The sequence below is a fragment of the Salvelinus fontinalis genome, chromosome 33 (genome assembly GCF_029448725.1).
Source record: "Salvelinus fontinalis isolate EN_2023a chromosome 33, ASM2944872v1, whole genome shotgun sequence".
In the NCBI taxonomy this organism is placed as follows: Eukaryota; Metazoa; Chordata; class Actinopteri; order Salmoniformes; family Salmonidae; genus Salvelinus; species Salvelinus fontinalis.
Window position 1 is genome coordinate 1634483 of NC_074697.1, and position 18693 is coordinate 1653175.

Here is an 18693-nt window from a genome sequence, read left to right on the forward strand (position 1 = left end):
TTGAACTCGGCTGTGGTCAAATAAAGCGACCATTACAGAACAAATTATCAGGGCTCGATTTGAATTGGGACACTTACCGATCATGTGCCATGGTGAAACAACTTTGATGGACTTCGACTCCGGCCTCACAGTCTTCACCCTCTCAGACTTCTGGCAGGCTAGACAGGATACTGACCTTTAAGCACAAAGTGACACATTGAAACATTGTGTGTTCTCTGATATGACGTTCATTGAAATCATAACAGTTTCTGATATAATAGAATGTGATTGATAAACAAAAGGTTATTGTACTTGGCCAGCTGTCCACCTCCTTGACAATTCTCCGTCAGAAGAAGCGTAGGTTGATTTTGGCATTCATGCGCTTCACTCTGAAATGGCCAACATGCTTCTCCATCAGCCTCCTTCTCCTTAGTAAAAATCACCCTCCTGTGTGGCTGGCCATCCTTCCCCCGTAGGTAGATATGACGTGGCTGGCCATCCTTCCCCCGTAGGTAGATATGACGTGGCTGGCCATCCTTCCCCCGTAGGTAGATATGACGTGGCTGGCCATCCTTCCCCCGTAGGTAGATATGACGTGGCTGGCCATCCTTCCCCCGTAGGTAGATATGACGTGGCTGGCCATCCTTCCCCCGTAGGTAGATATGACGTGGCTGGCCATCCTTCCCCCGTAGGTAGATATGACGTGGCTGGCCATCCTTCCCCCGTAGGTAGATATGACGTGGCTGGCCATCCTTCCCCCGTAGGTAGATATGACGTGGCTGGCCATCCTTCCCCCGTAGGTAGATATGACGTGGCTGGCCATCCTTCCCCCGTAGGTAGATATGACGTGGCTGGCCATCCTTCCCCCGTAGGTAGATATGACGTGGCTGGCCATCCTTCCCCCGTAGGTAGATATGACGTGGCTGGCCATCCTTCCCCCGTAGGTAGATATGACGTGGCTGGCCATCCTTCCCCCGTAGGTAGATATGACGTGGCTGGCCATCCTTCCCCCGTAGGTAGATATGACGTGGCTGGCCATCCTTCCCCCGTAGGTAGATATGACGTGGCTGGCCATCCTTCCCCCGTAGGTAGATATGACGTGGCTGGCCATCCTTCCCCCGTAGGTAGATATGACGTGGCTGGCCATCCTTCCCCCGTAGGTAGATATGACGTGGCTGGCCATCCTTCCCCCGTAGGTAGATATGACTGCCTGACAAGTTGGAAGAGAAGAGTTGTTTAGATATTCAAGTCTAAGTATATTTGCACTGCTGTCTTTCTCTCTCCGTCTGTCTGTCTTCCACTCTCTTCCCACATCTCGCTCTCTCGCTCACTTTCATCAATCAATCAAATGTATTTATAAAGTCCTTTTTACATCAGCTGATGTCACAAAGTGCTGTACAGAAACCCAGCCTAAAAACCCCAAACAGCAAGAAATGCAGGTGTAGAAGCACGATGGCTTGGAAAAACTCCTTAGAAAAGCTGGAACCTAGGAAGAAACCTAGAGGAACCAGGCACTGAGCGGTGGCCAGTCCTCTTCTGGCTGTGTCGGGTTGAGATTATAACAGTACATGGCCAAGATGTTCAAACGTTCATAGATGACCAACAGATTCAAATAATAATAATCTCAGTGGTTTTAGAGGGTGCAACAGGTCAGCACCTCAGGAGTAAATGTCAGGTCATTCAGAGTTAGAGATAGCAGGTGCGGTAGAGAGAGAGAGTCGAAAACTGCACATCCGGTGGACAGGTCAGGGTTCCATAGGCAGAACAGTTGAAACTGGAGCAGCAGCACGACCAGGTGGACTAAGGACAGCAAGGAGTCATCAGGCCAAGCCAAATAGTCCTGAGGCATGGTCCTAGGGCTCAGGTCCTCCTCCTCCTCCTCCTCTGAGAGAGAGAGAGAGAGAGAGAGAGAGAGAGAGAGAGAGAGAGAGAGAGAGAGAGAGAGAGAGAGAGAGAGAGAGAGAGAGAGAGAGAGAGAGAGAGAGAGAGAGAGAGAGAGAGAGAGAGAGAGAGAGAGAGAGAGAGAGAGAGAGAGAGAGAGAGAGAGAGAGAGAGAGAGAGAGAGAGAGAGAGAGAGAGAGAGAGAGAGAGAGAGAGAGAGAGAGAGAGAGAGAATTAGAAAGAGCATACTTAAAGAGCCATGAGAAACTATCCCTGTCCAGACTAAAGAGTCATGAGGAACTATCCCTGACCAGACTAAAGAGCCATGAGGAACTATCCCTGATCAGACTAAAGAGTCATGAGGAACTACAAAAGACACAAGCTACAGGTGGGTGTTGTTATGGTGACCAGTGAGATATACCTTCTGGAGCGCGTGCTACTGGTGGGTGTTGTTATGGTGACCAGTGAGATATACCTGCTGGAGCGCGTGCTACTGGTGGGTGTTGTTATGGTGACCAGTGAGATATACCTGCTGGAGCGCGTGCTACTGGTGGGTGTTGTTATGGTGACCAGTGAGATATACCTGCTGGAGCGCGTGCTACTGGTGGGTGTTGTTATGGTGACCAGTGAGATATACCTGCTGGAGCGTGTGCTACTGGTGGGTGTTGTTATGGTGACCAGTGAGATATACCAGCTGGAGCGCGTGCTACTGGTGGGTGTTGTTATGGTGACCAGTGAGATATACCTGCTGGAGCGCGTGCTACTGGTGGGTGTTGTTATGGTGACCAGTGAGATATACCTGCTGGAGCGCGTGCTACTGGTGGGTGTTGTTATGGTGACCAGTGAGATATACCTGCTGGAGCGTGTGCTACTGGTGGGTGTTGTTATGGTGACCAGTGAGATATACCTGCTGGAGCGCGTGCTACTGGTGGGTGTTGTTATGGTGACCAGTGGGATATACCTGCTGGAGCGCGTGCTACTGGTGGGTGTTGTTATGGTGACCAGTGAGATATACCAGCTGGAGCGCGTGCTACGGGTGGGTGTTGTTATGGTGACCAGTGAGATATACCTGCTGGAGCGCGTGCTACTGGTGGGTGTTGTTATGGTGACCAGTGAGATATACCTGCTGGAGCGCGTGCTACTGGTGGGTGTTGTTATGGTGACCAGTGAGATATACCTGCTGGAGCGCGTGCTACGGGTGGGTGTTGTTATGGTGACCAGTGAGATATACCAGCTGGAGCGCGTGCTACTATGGTGACCAGTGAGATATAACTGCTGGAGCGCGTGCTACGGGTGGGTGTTGTTAAGGTGACCAGTGAGATATACCTGCTGGAGCGCGTGCTACTGGTGGGTGTTGTTATGGAGACCAGTGAGATATACCTGCTGGAGCGCGTGCTACTGGTGGGTGTTGTTATGGTGACCAGTGAGATATACCTGCTGGAGCGCGTGCTACGGGTGTGTGTTGTTATGGTGACCAGTGAGATATACCTGCTGGAGCGCGTGCTACTGGTGGGTGTTGTTATGGTGACCAGTGAGATATACCTGCTGGAGCGCGTGTTACTATGGTGACCAGTGAGATATACCTGCTGGAGCGCGTGCTACTGGTGGGTGTTGTTATGGTGACCAGTGAGATATACCAGCTGGAGGGCATGCTACTGGTGGGTGTTGTTATGGTGACCAGTGAGATATACCAGCTGGAGCGCATGCTACTGGTGGGTGTTGCTATGGTGACCAGTGAGATATACCTTCTGGAGCGCGTGCTACTATGGTGACCAGTGAGATATACCTGCTGGAGCGCGTGCTACTGGTGGGTGTTGTTATGGTGACCAGTGAGATATACCTGCTGGAGCGCGTGTTACTATGGTGACCAGTGAGATATACCTGCTGGAGCGCGTGCTACTGGTAGGTGTTGTTATGGTGACCAGTGAGATATACCAGCTGGAGCGCGTGCTACAGGTAGGTGTTGTTATGGTGACCAGTGAGATATACCTGCTGGAGCGCGTGCTACAGGTAGGTGTTGTTATGGTGACCAGTGAGATATACCTGCTGGAGCGCGTGCTACAGGTAGGTGTTGTTATGGTGACCAGTGAGATATACCTGCTGGAGCGCGTGCTACTGGTGGGTGTTGTTATGGTGACCAGTGAGATATACCTGCTGGAGCGCGTGCTACTGGTGGGTGTTGTTATGGTGACCAGTGAGATATACCTGCTGGAGCGCGTGCTACTATGGTGACCAGTGAGATATACCTGCTGGAGCGCGTGCTACAGGTGGGTGTTGTTATGGTGACCAGTGAGATATACCAGCTGGAGCGCGTGTTACTGGTGGGTGTTGTTATGGTGACCAGTGAGATATACCTGCTAGAGCGCGTGCTACTATGGTGACCAGTGAGATATACCTGCTGGAGCGCGTGCTACTATGGTGACCAGTGAGATATACCTGCTGGAGCGCGTGCTACTGGTGTGTGTTGTTATGGTGACCAGTGAGATATACCTGCTGGAGCGCGTGCTACTGGTGGGTGTTACTATGGTGACCAGTGAGATATACCTGCTGGAGCGCGTGCTACTGGTGGGTGTTGTTTTGGTGACCAGTGAGATATACCTGCTGGAGCGCGTGCTACTGGTGGGTGTTGTTATGGTGACCAGTAAAATATACCTGATGGAGCGCGTGCTACAGGAGGGTGTTACTATGGTGACCAGTGAGATATACCTGCTGGAGCGCGTGCTACTATGGTGACCAGTGAGATATACCTGCTGGAGCGCGTGCTACAGGTAGGTGTTGTTATGGTGACCAGTGAGATATACCTGCTGGAGCGCGTGATACTGGTGGGTGTTGTTATGGTGACCAGTGAGATATACCTGCTGGAGCGCGTGCTACGGGTGGGTGTTACTATGGTGACCAGTGAGATATACCTGCTGGAGCGCGTGCTACTATGGTAACCGGTAAAATATACCTGCTGGAGCGCGTGCTACGGGTGGGTGTTACTATGGTGACCAGTGAGATATACAAGCTGGAGCGCGTGCTACTATGGTAACCAGTGAGATATACCTGCTGGAGCGCGTGCTACTGGTGGGTGTTGTTATGGTGACCAGTGAGATATACCTGCTGGAGCGCGTGCTACAGGTAGGTGTTGTTATGGTGACCAGTGAGATATACCTGCTGGAGCGCGTGCTACTGGTGGGTGTTGTTATGGTGACCAGTAAAATATACCTGATGGAGCGCGTGCTACAGGAGGGTGTTACTATGGTGACCAGTGAGATATACCTGCTGGAGCGCGTGCTACTATGGTGACCAGTGAGATATACCTGCTGGAGCGCGTGCTACAGGTGGGTGTTGTTATGGTGACCAGTGAGATATACCTGCTGGAGCGCGTGATACTGGTGGGTGTTGTTATGGTGACCAGTGAGATATACCTGCTGGAGCGCGTGCTACTATGGTGACCAGTGAGATATACCTGCTGGAGCGCGTGCTACTATGGTGACCAGTGAGATATACCTGCTGGAGCGCGTGCTACTGGTGTGTGTTGTTATGGTGACCAGTGAGATATACCTGCTGGAGCGCGTGCTACTGGTGGGTGTTACTATGGTGACCAGTGAGATATACCTGCTGGAGCGCGTGCTACTGGTGGGTGTTGTTATGGTGACCAGTGAGATATACCTGCTGGAGCGCGTGCTACTGGTGGGTGTTGTTATGGTGACCAGTAAAATATACCTGATGGAGCGCGTGCTACAGGAGGGTGTTACTATGGTGACCAGTGAGATATACCTGCTGGAGCGCGTGCTACTATGGTGACCAGTGAGATATACCTGCTGGAGCGCGTGCTACAGGTAGGTGTTGTTATGGTGACCAGTGAGATATACCTGCTGGAGCGCGTGATACTGGTGGGTGTTGTTATGGTGACCAGTGAGATATACCTGCTGGAGCGCGTGCTACGGGTGGGTGTTACTATGGTGACCAGTGAGATATACCTGCTGGAGCGCGTGCTACTATGGTAACCGGTAAAATATACCTGCTGGAGCGCGTGCTACGGGTGGGTGTTACTATGGTGACCAGTGAGATATACAAGCTGGAGCGCGTGCTACTGTGGTAACCAGTGAGATATACCTGCTGGAGCGCGTGCTACTGGTGGGTGTTGTTATGGTGACCAGTGAGATATACCTGCTGGAGCGCGTGCTACAGGTAGGTGTTGTTATGGTGACCAGTGAGATATACCTGCTGGAGCGCGTGCTACTGGTGGGTGTTGTTATGGTGACCAGTAAAATATACCTGATGGAGCGCGTGCTACAGGAGGGTGTTACTATGGTGACCAGTGAGATATACCTGCTGGAGCGCGTGCTACTATGGTGACCAGTGAGATATACCTGCTGGAGCGCGTGCTACAGGTAGGTGTTGTTATGGTGACCAGTGAGATATACCTGCTGGAGCGCGTGATACTGGTGGGTGTTGTTATGGTGACCAGTGAGATATACCTGCTGGAGCGCGTGCTACGGGTGGGTGTTACTATGGTGACCAGTGAGATATACCTGCTGGAGCGCGTGCTACTATGGTAACCGGTAAAATATACCTGCTGGAGCGCGTGCTACGGGTGGGTGTTACTATGGTGACCAGTGAGATATACAAGCTGGAGCGCGTGCTACTATGGTAACCAGTGAGATATACCTGCTGGAGCGCGTGCTACTGGTGGGTGTTGTTATGGTGACCAGTGAGATATACCTGCTGGAGCGCGTGCTACAGGTAGGTGTTGTTATGGTGACCAGTGAGATATACCTGCTGGAGCGCGTGCTACTGGTGGGTGTTGTTATGGTGACCAGTGAGATATACCAGCTGGAGCGCGTGCTACTATGGTAACCAGTGAGATATACCTGCTGGAGCGCGTGCTACAGGTAGGTGTTGTTATGGTGACCAGTGAGATATACCTGCTGGAGCGCGTGCTACTGGTGGGTGTTGTTATGGTGACCAGTGAGATATACCTGCTGGAGCGCGTGCTACAGGTAGGTGTTGTTATGGTGACCAGTGAGATATACCAGCTGGAGCGCGTGCTACTATGGTAACCAGTGAGATATACCTGCTGGAGCGCGTGCTACTGGTGGGTGTTGTTATGGTGACCAGTGAGATATACCTGCTGGAGCGCGTGCTACTGGTGGGTGTTGTTATGGTAACCAGTGAGATATACCAGCTGGAGCGCGTGCTACTATGGTAACCAGTGAGATATACCTGCTGGAGCGCGTGCTACTGGTGGGTGTTGTTATGGTGACCAGTGAGATATACCAGCTGGAGTGCGTGCTACTATGGTAACCAGTGAGATATACCTGCTGGAGCGCGTGCTACTGGTGGGTGTTGTTATGGTGACCAGTGAGATATACCTGCTGGAGCGCGTGCTACGGGTGGGTGTTGTTATGGTGACCAGTGAGATATACCTGCTGGAGCGCGTGCTACTGGTGGGTGTTGTTATGGTGACCAGTGAGATATACCTGCTGGAGCGCGTGCTACAGGTGGGTGTTGTTATGGTGACCAGTGAGATATACCTGCTGGAGCGCGTGCTACTGGTGGGTGTTGTTATGGTGACCAGTGAGATATACCTGCTGGAGCGCGTGCTACTGGTGGGTGTTGTTATGGTGACCAGTGAGATATACCAGCTGGAGCGCGTGCTACAGGTGGGTGTTGTTATGGTGACCAGTGAGATATACCTGCTGGAGCGCGTGCTACTGGTGGGTGTTGTTATGGTGACCAGTGAGATATACCTGCTGGAGCGCGTGCTACAGGTGGGTGTTGTTATGGTGACCAGTGAGATATACCTGCTGGAGCGCGTGCTACAGGTGGGTGTTGTTATGGTGACCAGTGTGATATACCTGCTGGAGCGCGTGCTACGGGTGGGTGTTGTTATGGTGACCAGTGAGATATACCTGCTGGAGCGCGTGCTACTGGTGGGTGTTGTTATGGTGACCAGTGAGATATACCTGCTGGAGCGCGTGCTACGGGTGGGTGTTGTTATGGTGACCAGTGAGATATACCAGCTGGAGCGCGTGCTACAGGTAGGTGTTGTTATGGTGACCAGTGAGATATACCAGCTGGAGCGCGTGCTACTGGTGGGTGTTGTTATGGTGACCAGTGAGATATACCAGCTGGAGCGCGTGCTACTATGGTAACCAGTGAGATATACCTGCTGGAGCGCGTGCTACTGGTGGGTGTTGTTATGGTGACCAGTGAGATATACCAGCTGGAGCGCGTGCTACTGGTGGGTGTTGTTATGGTGACCAGTGAGATATACCAGCTGGAGCGCGTGCTACTATGGTAACCAGTGAGATATACCTGCTGGAGCGCGTGCTACGGGTCGGTGTTGTTATGGTGACCAGTGAGATATACCTGCTGGAGCGCGTGCTGCAGGTGGGTGTTGTTATGGTGACCAGTGAGATATACCTGCTGGAGCGCGTGCTACGGGTCGGTGTTGTTATGGTGACCAGTGAGATATACCTGCTGGAGCGCGTGCTACTGGTGGGTGTTGTTATGGTGACCAGTGAGATATACCTGCTGGAGCGCGTGCTACTGGTGGGTTTTGTTATCGTGACCAGTGAGATATACCTGCTGGAGCGCGTGCTACAGGTGGGTGTTGTTATGGAGACCAGTGAGATATACCAGCTGGAGCGCGTGCTACTATGGTGACCAGTGAGATATACCTGCTGGAGCGCGTGCTACTGGTGGGTGTTGTTATGGTGACCAGTGAGATATACCAGCTGGAGGGCATGCTACTGGTGGGTGTTGTTATGGTGACCAGTGAGATATACCAGCTGGAGCGCATGCTACTGGTGGGTGTTGCTATGGTGACCAGTGAAATATACCTGCTGGAGCGCGTGCTACTATGGTGACCAGTGAGATATACCTGCTGGAGCGCATGCTACTGGTGGGTGTTGTTATGGTGACCAGTGAGATATACCTGCTGGAGCGCGTGCTACGGGTCGGTGTTGTTATGGTGACCAGTGAGATATACCTGCTGGAGCGCGTGCTACTGGTGGGTGTTGTTATGGTGACCAGTGAGATATACCTGCTGGAGCGCGTGCTACTGGTGGGTGTTGTTATGGTGACCAGTGAGATATACCTGCTGGAGCGCGTGCTACTGGTGGGTGTTGTTATGGTGACCAGTGAGATATACCTAGTCGCTCTGGATAAGAGCGTCTGCTAAATGACTTAAATGTAAATGTAAAAATACCTGCTGGAGCGCGTGCTACAGGTGGGTGTTGTTATGGTGACCAGTGAGATATACCTGCTGGAGCGCGTGCTACTGGTGTGTGTTGTTATGGTGACCAGTGAGATATACCTGCTGGAGCGCGTGCTACTGGTGGGTGTTGTTATGGTAACCAGTGAGATATACCTGCTGGAGCGCGTGCTACAGGTGGGTGTTACTATGGTGACCAGTGAGATATACCTGCTGGAGCGCGTGCTACAGGAGGGTGTTACTATGGTGACCAGTGAGATATACCTGCTGGAGCTCGTGCTACTATGGTAACCAGTGAGATATACCTGCTGGAGCGCGTGCTACTGGTGGGTGTTGTTATGGTGACCAGTAAAATATACCTGATGGAGCGCGTGCTACAGGAGGGTGTTACTATAGTGACCAGTGAGATATACCTGCTGGAGCGCGTGCTACTATGGTGACCAGTGAGATATACCTGCTGGAGCGCGTGCTACTATGGTGACCAGTGAGATATACCTGCTGGAGCGCGTGCTACTATGGTAACCAGTGAGATATACCTGCTGGAGCGCGTGCTACGGGTGGGTGTTACTATGGTGACCAGTGAGATATACCAGCTGGAGCGCGTGCTGCTGGTGGGTGTTGTTATGGTGACCAGTGAGATATACCAGCTGGAGCGCGTGCTACTATGGTAACCAGTGAGATATACCTGCTGGAGCGCGTGCTACTGGTGGGTGTTGTTATGGTGACCAGTGAGATATACCTGCTGGAGCGCGTGCTACTGGTGGGTGTTGTTATGGTGACCAGTGAGATATACCAGCTGGAGCGCGTGCTGCTGGTGGGTGTTGTTATGGTGACCAGTGAGATATACCTGCTGGAGCGCGTGCTACTGGTGGGTGTTGTTATGGTGACCAGTGAGATATACCAGCTGGAGCGCGTGCTACGGGTCGGTGTTGTTATGGTGACCAGTGAGATATACCAGCTGGAGCGCGTGCTACTGGTGGGTGTTGTTATGGTGACCAGTGAGATATACCTGCTGGAGCGCGTGCTACAGGTGGGTGTTGTTATGGTGACCAGTGAGATATACCTGCTGGAGCGCGTGCTACAGGTAGGTGTTGTTATGGTGACCAGTGAGATATACCTGATGGAGCGTGTGCTACTGGTGGGTGTTGTTATGGTGACCAGTGAGATATACCTGCTGGAGCGCGTGCTACTGGTGGGTGTTGTTATGGTGACCAGTGAGATATACCTGCTGGAGCGCGTGCTACTGGTGGGTGTTGTTATGGTGACCAGTGAGATATACCAGCTGGAGCGCGTGCTACTGGTGGGTGTTGTTATGGTGACCAGTGAGATATACCTGCTGGAGCGCGTGCTACTGGTGGGTGTTGTTATGGTGACCAGTGAGATATACCTGCTGGAGCGCGTGCTACAGGTGGGTGTTGTTATGGTGACCAGTGAGATATACCTGCTGGAGCGCGTGCTACAGGTGGGTGTTGTTATGGTGACCAGTGTGATATACCTGCTGGAGCGCGTGCTACGGGTGGGTGTTGTTATGGTGACCAGTGAGATATACCTGCTGGAGCGCGTGCTACTGGTGGGTGTTGTTATGGTGACCAGTGAGATATACCTGCTGGAGCGCGTGCTACGGGTGGGTGTTGTTATGGTGACCAGTGAGATATACCAGCTGGAGCGCGTGCTACAGGTAGGTGTTGTTATGGTGACCAGTGAGATATACCAGCTGGAGCGCGTGCTACTGGTGGGTGTTGTTATGGTGACCAGTGAGATATACCAGCTGGAGCGCGTGCTACTATGGTAACCAGTGAGATATACCTGCTGGAGCGCGTGCTACTGGTGGGTGTTGTTATGGTGACCAGTGAGATATACCAGCTGGAGCGCGTGCTACTGGTGGGTGTTGTTATGGTGACCAGTGAGATATACCAGCTGGAGCGCGTGCTACTATGGTAACCAGTGAGATATACCTGCTGGAGCGCGTGCTACGGGTCGGTGTTGTTATGGTGACCAGTGAGATATACCTGCTGGAGCGCGTGCTGCAGGTGGGTGTTGTTATGGTGACCAGTGAGATATACCTGCTGGAGCGCGTGCTACGGGTCGGTGTTGTTATGGTGACCAGTGAGATATACCTGCTGGAGCGCGTGCTACTGGTGGGTGTTGTTATGGTGACCAGTGAGATATACCTGCTGGAGCGCGTGCTACTGGTGGGTGTTGTTATCGTGACCAGTGAGATATACCTGCTGGAGCGCGTGCTACAGGTGGGTGTTGTTATGGAGACCAGTGAGATATACCAGCTGGAGCGCGTGCTACTATGGTGACCAGTGAGATATACCTGCTGGAGCGCGTGCTACTGGTGGGTGTTGTTATGGTGACCAGTGAGATATACCAGCTGGAGGGCATGCTACTGGTGGGTGTTGTTATGGTGACCAGTGAGATATACCAGCTGGAGCGCATGCTACTGGTGGGTGTTGCTATGGTGACCAGTGAAATATACCTGCTGGAGCGCGTGCTACTATGGTGACCAGTGAGATATACCTGCTGGAGCGCATGCTACTGGTGGGTGTTGTTATGGTGACCAGTGAGATATACCTGCTGGAGCGCGTGCTACGGGTCGGTGTTGTTATGGTGACCAGTGAGATATACCTGCTGGAGCGCGTGCTACTGGTGGGTGTTGTTATGGTGACCAGTGAGATATACCTGCTGGAGCGCGTGCTACTGGTGGGTGTTGTTATGGTGACCAGTGAGATATACCTGCTGGAGCGCGTGCTACTGGTGGGTGTTGTTATGGTGACCAGTGAGATATACCTGCTGGAGCGCGTGCTACAGGTGGGTGTTGTTATGGTGACCAGTGAGATATACCTGCTGGAGCGCGTGCTACTGGTGTGTGTTGTTATGGTGACCAGTGAGATATACCTGCTGGAGCGCGTGCTACTGGTGGGTGTTGTTATGGTAACCAGTGAGATATACCTGCTGGAGCGCGTGCTACAGGTGGGTGTTACTATGGTGACCAGTGAGATATACCTGCTGGAGCGCGTGCTACAGGAGGGTGTTACTATGGTGACCAGTGAGATATACCTGCTGGAGCTCGTGCTACTATGGTAACCAGTGAGATATACCTGCTGGAGCGCGTGCTACTGGTGGGTGTTGTTATGGTGACCAGTAAAATATACCTGATGGAGCGCGTGCTACAGGAGGGTGTTACTATAGTGACCAGTGAGATATACCTGCTGGAGCGCGTGCTACTATGGTGACCAGTGAGATATACCTGCTGGAGCGCGTGCTACTATGGTGACCAGTGAGATATACCTGCTGGAGCGCGTGCTACTATGGTAACCAGTGAGATATACCTGCTGGAGCGCGTGCTACGGGTGGGTGTTACTATGGTGACCAGTGAGATATACCAGCTGGAGCGCGTGCTGCTGGTGGGTGTTGTTATGGTGACCAGTGAGATATACCAGCTGGAGCGCGTGCTACTATGGTAACCAGTGAGATATACCTGCTGGAGCGCGTGCTACTGGTGGGTGTTGTTATGGTGACCAGTGAGATATACCTGCTGGAGCGCGTGCTACTGGTGGGTGTTGTTATGGTGACCAGTGAGATATACCAGCTGGAGCGCGTGCTGCTGGTGGGTGTTGTTATGGTGACCAGTGAGATATACCTGCTGGAGCGCGTGCTACTGGTGGGTGTTGTTATGGTGACCAGTGAGATATACCAGCTGGAGCGCGTGCTACGGGTCGGTGTTGTTATGGTGACCAGTGAGATATACCAGCTGGAGCGCGTGCTACTGGTGGGTGTTGTTATGGTGACCAGTGAGATATACCTGCTGGAGCGCGTGCTACAGGTGGGTGTTGTTATGGTGACCAGTGAGATATACCTGCTGGAGCGCGTGCTACAGGTAGGTGTTGTTATGGTGACCAGTGAGATATACCTGATGGAGCGTGTGCTACTGGTGGGTGTTGTTATGGTGACCAGTGAGATATACCTGCTGGAGCGCGTGCTACTGGTGGGTGTTGTTATGGTGACCAGTGAGATATACCTGCTGGAGCGCGTGCTACTGGTGGGTGTTGTTATGGTGACCAGTGAGATATACCAGCTGGAGCGCGTGCTACTGGTGGGTGTTGTTATGGTGACCAGTGAGATATACCAGCTGGAGCGTGTGCTGCTGGTGGGTGTTGTTATGGTGACCAGTGAGATATACCTGCTGGAGCGCGTGCTACTGGTGGGTGTTGTTATGGTGACCAGTGAGATATACCAGCTGGAGCGCGTGCTACGGGTCGGTGTTGTTATGGTGACCAGTGAGATATACCTGCTGGAGCGCGTGCTACAGGTGGGTGTTGTTATGGTGACCAGTGAGATATACCTGCTGGAGCGCGTGCTACTGGTGGGTGTTGTTATGGTGACCAGTGAGATATACCTGCTGGAGCGTGTGCTGCTGGTGGGTGTTGTTATGGTGACCAGTGAGATATACCTGCTGGAGCGCGTGCTACTGGTGGGTGTTGTTATGGTGACCAGTGAGATATACCAGCTGGAGCGTGTGCTGCTGGTGGGTGTTGTTATGGTGACCAGTGAGATATACCTGCTGGAGCGCGTGCTACTGGTGGGTGTTGTTATGGTGACCAGTGAGATATACCTGCTGGAGCGCGTGCTACTGGTGGGTGTTGTTATGGTGACCAGTGAGATATACCTGCTGGAGAGCGTGCTACGGGTGGGTGTTGTTATGGTGACCAGTGAGATATACCTGCTGGAGCGCGTGCTACTGGTGGGTGTTGTTATGGTGACCAGTGAGATATACCTGCTGGAGAGCGTGCTACGGGTGGGTGTTGTTATGGTGACCAGTGAGATATACCTGCTGGAGCGCGTGCTACTGGTGGGTGTTGTTATGGTGACCAGTGAGATATACCTGCTGGAGCGCGTGCTACTGGTGGGTGCTACTATGGTGACCAGTGAGATATACCTGCTGGAGCGCGTGCTACTATGGTGACCAGTGAGATATACCTGCTGGAGCGCGTGATACTGGTGGGTGTTGTTATGGTGACCAGTGAGATATACCTGCTGGAGCACGTGCTACTGGTGGGTGTTGTTATGGTGACCAGTGAGATATACCTGCTGGAGCGCGTGCTACAGGTGGGTGTTGTTATGGTGACCAGTGAGATATACCTGCTGGAGCGCGTGCTACGGGTCGGTGTTGTTATGGTGACCAGTGAGATATACCTGCTGGAACGCGTGCTGCTGGTGGGTGTTGTTATGGTGACCAGTGAGATATACCAGCTGGAGCGTGTGCTGCTGGTGGGTGTTGTTATGGTGACCAGTGAGATATACCTGCTGGAGCGCGTGCTACAGGTGGGTGTTGTTATGGTGACCAGTGAGATATACCAGCTGGAGCGCGTGCTACGGGTGGGTGTTGTTATGGTGACCAGTGAGATATACCTGCTGGAGCGCATGCTACTGGTGGGTGTTGTTATGGTGACCAGTGAGATATACCTGCTGGAGCGCGTGCTACTGGTGGGTGTTGTTATGGTGACCAGTGAGATATACCTGCTGGAGCGCGTGCTACTGGTGGGTGTTGTTATGGTGACCAGTGAGATATACCTGCTGGAGCGCGTGCTACTATGGTGACCAGTGAGATATACCTGCTGGAGCGCGTGCTACTATGGTAACCAGTGAGATATACCTGCTGGAGCGCGTGCTACAGGTGGGTGTTGTTATGGTGACCAGTGAGATATACCTGCTGGAGCGCGTGCTACCATGGTGACCAGTGAGATATACCTGCTGGAGCGCGTGCTACTATGGTAACCAGTGAGATATACCTGCTGGAGCGCGTGCTACTGGTGGGTGTTGTTATGGTGACCAGTGAGATATACCAGCTGGAGCGCGTGCTACTGGTGGGTGTTGTTATGGTGACCAGTGAGATATACCAGCTGGAGCGTGTGCTACAGGTGGGTGTTGTTATGGTGACCAGTGAGATATACCTGCTGGAGCGCGTGCTACTGGTGGGTGTTGTTATGGTGACCAGTGAGATATACCTGCTGGAGCGCGTGCTACTGGTGGGTGTTGTTATGGTGACCAGTGAGATATACCAGCTGGAGCGCGTGCTACTATGGTAACCAGTGAGATATACCTGCTGGAGCGCGTGCTATGGGTGGGTGTTGTTATGGTGACCAGTGAGATATACCTGCTGGAGCGCGTGCTACGGGTGGGTGTTGTTATGGTGACCAGTGAGATATACCTGCTGGAGCGCGTGCTACTGGTGGGTGTTACTATGGTGACCAGTGAGATATACCTGCTGGAGCGCGTGCTACTGGTGGGTGTTGTTATGGTGACCAGTGAGATATACCTGCTGGAGCGCGTGCTACCGGTGGGTGTTACTATGGTGACCAGTGAGATATACCTGCTGGAGCTCGTGCTACTGGTGGGTGTTGTTATGGTGACCAGTGAGATATACCTGCTGGAGCGCGTGCTACTGGTGGGTGTTGTTATGGTGACCAGTGAGATATACCAGCTGGAGCGCGTGTTACTGGTGGGTGTTGTTATGGTGACCAGTGAGATATACCAGCTGGAGCGCGTGCTACTGGTGGGTGTTGTTATGGTGACCAGTGAGATATACCTGCTGGAGCGCGTGCTACTGGTGGGTGTTGTTATGGTGACCAGTGAGATATACCTGCTGGAGCGCGTGCTACTATGGTGACCAGTGAGATATACCTGCTGGAGCGCGTGCTACTGGTGGGTGTTGTTATGGTGACCAGTGAGATATACCTGCTGGAGCGCGTGCTACTGGTGGGTGTTGTTATGGTGACCAGTGAGATATACCTGCTGGAGCGCGTGCTACAGGTGGTTGTTGTTATGGTGACCAGTGAGATATACCTGCTGGAGCGCGTGCTACTGGTGGGTGTTGTTATGGTGACCAGTGAGATATACCTGCTGGAGCGCGTGCTACTGGTGGGTGTTGTTATGGTGACCAGTGAGATATACCTGCTGGAGCGCGTGCTACTGGTGGGTGTTGTTATGGTGACCAGTGAGATATACCAGCTGGAGCGTGTGCTGCAGGTGGGTGTTGTTATGGTGACCAGTGAGATATACCTGCTGGAGCGCGTGCTACTGGTGGGTGTTGTTATGGTGACCAGTGAGATAAACCAGCTGGAGCGCGTGCTACTGGTGGGTGTTGTTATGGTGACCAGTGAGATATACCAGCTGGAGCGTGTGCTACTGGTGGGTGTTGTTATGGTGACCAGTGAGATATACCTGCTGGAGCGCGTGCTACTGGTGGGTGTTGTTATGGTGACCAGTGAGATATACCTGCTGGAGCGCGTGCTACTGGTGGGTGTTGTTATGGTGACCAGTGAGATATACCTGCTGGAGCGCGTGTTACTATGGTGACCAGTGAGATATACCAGCTGGAGCGCGTGCTACTGGTGGGTGTTGTTATGGTGACCAGTGAGATATACCTGCTGGAGCGCGTGCTACAGGTAGGTGTTGTTATGGTGACCAGTGAGATATACCAGCTGGAGCGCGTGCTACAGGTAGGTGTTGTTATGGAGACCAGTGAGATATACCTGCTGGAGCGTGTGCTGCTATGGTGACCAGTGAGATATACCTGCTGGAGCGCGTGCTACTGGTAGGTGTTGTTATGGTGACCAGTGAGATATACCTGCTGGAGCGCGTGCTACTGGTGGGTGTTGTTATGGTGACCAGTGAGATATACCTGCTGGAGCGCGTGCTACTGGTGGGTGTTGTTATGGTGACCAGTGAGATATACCAGCTGGAGCGGGTGCTACTGGTGGGTGTTGTTATGGTGACCAGTGAGATATACCAGCTGGAGCGCGTGCTACTGGTGGGTGTTGTTATGGTGACCAGTGAGATATACCAGCTGGAGCGCGTGCTACAGGTGGGTGTTGTTATGGTGACCAGTGAGATATACCTGCTGGAGCGCGTGCTACTGGTGGGTGTTGTTATGGTGACCAGTGAGATACCAGCTGGAGCGCGTGCTACTGGTGGGTGCTACTATGGTGACCAGTGAGATATACCTGCTGGAACGCGTGCTGCTGGTGGGTGTTGTTATGGTGACCAGTGAGATATACCAGCTGGAGCGCGTGCTACGGGTGGGTGTTGTTATGGTGACCAGTGAGATATACCTGCTGGAGCGCATGCTACTGGTGGGTGTTGTTATGGTGACCAGTGAGATATACCTGCTGGAGCGCGTGCTACTATGGTGACCAGTGAGATATACCTGCTGGAGCGCGTGCTACTGGTGGGTGTTGTTATGGTGACCAGTGAGATATACCTGCTGGAGCGCGTGCTACTGGTGGGTGTTGTTATGGTGACCAGTGAGATATACCTGCTGGAGCGCGTGCTACTGGTGGGTGTTGTTATGGTGACCAGTGAGATATACCTGCTGGAGCGCGTGATACTGGTGGGTGTTGTTATGGTGACCATTGAGATATACCTGCTGGAGCGCGTGCTACTGGTGGTGTGTTGTTATGGTGACCAGTGAGATATACCAGCTGGAGCGCGTGCTACTGGTGGTGTGTTGTTATGGTGACCAGTGAGATATACCAGCTGGAGCGCGTGCTACTGGTGGGTGTTGTTATGGTGACCAGTGAGATATACCAGCTGGAGCGCGTGCTACTGGTGGGTGTTGTTATGGTGACCAGTGAGATATACCAGCTGGAGCGCGTGCTACTGGTGGGTGTTGTTATGGTGACCAGTGAGATATACCTGCTTGAGCGTGTGATACTGGTGGGTGTTACTATGGTGACCAGTGAGATATACCTGCTGGAGCGCGTGCTACTGGTGGGTGTTGTTATGGTGACCAGTGAGATATACCAGCTGGAGCGCGTGCTACTGGTGGGTGTTGTTATGGTGACCAGTGAGATATACCTGCTGGAGCGCGTGCTACTGGTGGTGTGTTGTTATGGTGACCAGTGAGATATACCAGCTGGAGCGCGTGCTACTGGTGGTGTGTTGTTATGGTGACCAGTGAGATATACCAGCTGGAGCGCGTGCTACTGTTGGGTGTTGTTATGGTGACCAGTGAGATATACCAGCTGGAGCGCGTGCTACTGGTGGGTGTTGTTATGGTGACCAGTGAGATATACCAGCTGGAGCGCGTGCTACTGGTGGGTGTTGTTATGGTGACCAGTGAGATATACCTGCTTGAGCGTGTGATACTGGTGGGTGTTACTATGGTGACCAGTGAGATATACCTGCTGGAGCGCGTGCTACTGGTGGGTGTTGTTATGGTGACCAGTGAGATATACCAGCTGGAGCGCGTGCTACTGGTGGGTGTTGTTATGGTGACCAGTGAGATATACCTGCTGGAGCGCGTGCTACTGGTGGGTGTTGTTATGGTGACCAGTGAGATATACCAGCTGGAGCGCGTGCTACTGGTGGGTGTTGTTATGGTGACCAGTGAGATATACCTGCTGGAGCGCGTGCTACTGGTGGGTGTTGTTATGGTGACCAGTGAGATATACCTGCTGGAGCGCGTGCTACTGGTGGGTGTTGTTATGGTGACCAGTGAGATATACCTGCTGGAGCGCGTGCTACTGGTGGGTGTTGTTATGGTGACCAGTGAGATATACCTGCTGGAGCGCGTGCTACTGGTGGGTGTTGTTATGGTGACCAGTGAGATATATAGAGAA